The sequence below is a fragment of the Octodon degus genome, unplaced genomic scaffold (genome assembly GCF_000260255.1).
Source record: "Octodon degus isolate 3935 unplaced genomic scaffold, OctDeg1.0 scaffold00022, whole genome shotgun sequence".
Lineage (NCBI taxonomy): Eukaryota > Metazoa > Chordata > Mammalia > Rodentia > Octodontidae > Octodon > Octodon degus.
In genome coordinates, this window is record NW_004524598.1 from 11,270,883 (window position 1) to 11,272,781 (window position 1,899).

Here is a 1,899-nt window from a genome sequence, read left to right on the forward strand (position 1 = left end):
ACTTTCCCAGGCAGTTGCAGATACACCCTGCCTTTCCGGCCTTGCTGGGACCCAAGCACCATGACAGGGAACTCTTGTATGGGAGTGGCAGGGAAGCCCTCTAGCTGGCAGGAGCCCAGGCTCAAGAATCAGCACAGTGATAATATCTCTAACTCTTCCCTTCTGGGAAACACTTAGATTACTTTAAAAAGCACTAAGGTAGGATCAGGGGGTAGGGTATGGACAAGGAAGATACTAGAGACAAAGGGCCATATTAACTTCTACCAATTTGGTTGAAACCCAAGAAACTAGTTTCTTTTTTTTTTTCCAAACCAGTAATAAATTTCCTGGTACCTTTTCAGGTTACTTATGTTATCAGGGCTTTAGGGCAAAGGCCTCAGTTCTGGAAGTTCTAAGACTGGGCTCAGCTCCCCATCCTAAAACAGGGTGCAGAGGAATGATGAGGCACGGAAAAGGAGCTAGAGTCAGTGTGGCCAGTGGGAAGAACAGGTAAAGGTTTTCAAGGTCTGTTTTCTAGGGGCTGACAGAGCCTTACGGTTTAACTGAGAAGGAAAACAAAGGCAAGGATGGGGCTGCATGCCTGGCAGTACCACTATGGAGCAGTAGGTTATTCTGGCTAAGAGTGGCCTGGCTGAGGAATACGTGTGGCTCTGGGAGAGCCCTCACTGGGGGAGGGAGCGTTTGGATCCCACTGTGGGAACAGCCCTGCTCAGCTGGGCAACTGTGGGTTCCCATGTGGACAACTGCTCTCTCTCAGGGGTGATATGATCTGCAAGACTCACTTGTTTCAGTCCCTCGTCCTGACAGATGTCTATTAAGCAGACCTGTCATTCCTGGAATGAGAGGACTGGAAAGAGAGTGGCTCCAAAGAAAAGGTAAGAGACAAATATCAGAAAGAAACCAAATGGACTTACTTAGTGTATCAGTCAGTGCTTACTAGAGAAAAATATAATACAAGACATACTGTACAAATACATCAGAATTTGCAAGACTGGCTTACCATGGCTGCCACAAAGTTAGGTGTGGAAGGGCGCAAGAGGTCTGAAGTACAGGGGGGATCTCAAGGGTCCAGCTGAAGGCCTGTAGCTTGGTGCAGTGCCCTGTGTGAGTCCATCTCAGGAGGCCACAGGGTTCTACACCAAAAGGCAGAAAGGTCAGTGCTGGAGGCTGAAGAGTCTGCACTGGAAGGTAGGAGACGATGTCCAAGGTGAAATCGAAGCCTGGAGCTCCTCTGAAGACAGAAGCGATCCTTCCTTCTGTTCCGCTGCTTTAGCATTCTGGTGATATCCTCCCTACGGTTCCATACCATGGAACAGAGCTATGCTGAGCCTATTTAGTTAGGGATTACTCAAGCTGACTCAATCAAACAACTATCACAATTAGGGTACTGCCTGGGCTCCCTGTCACACTCTGTGTCACAGATGCCAGGGGTGGCACAGTACTTAAAGACAGTCAGGAATCAGACTCACTTTCCCCTCAGCTTTTCCCCAGTATTAACTCCGGCAAATGAGACACAGCACTCAGTAGGTATAATCCACTCTGACCGCTAGCTGAGAAAAACATGATCATGATACAGAGGCCAGATCACATTCTTGGCAGTGCTCACAATGCGCATGCTCACACGTAGATGCACGCTAAGGCCCCAGGTCTGGGTGAACAGAATCACGGCTAAGGGAAAGAGGAGATAGTGTAGCAATCTAAGCACCTGCCTCAAGGATCCTGGTTCAAACCCCATTACCACATGCTGTGCAAGCCCCGTAACCCCAGGCAGGCCATGCTATCACCAAAACCAGGAGTGGTGGCGCAAGTCTGTAATCCCAGTGCTGGGAAGGCTGAGCCAGGAGCATCACTGTGAGTCTCAGCTGCATAGTGAAACCCTGTACCAAATATATATATATA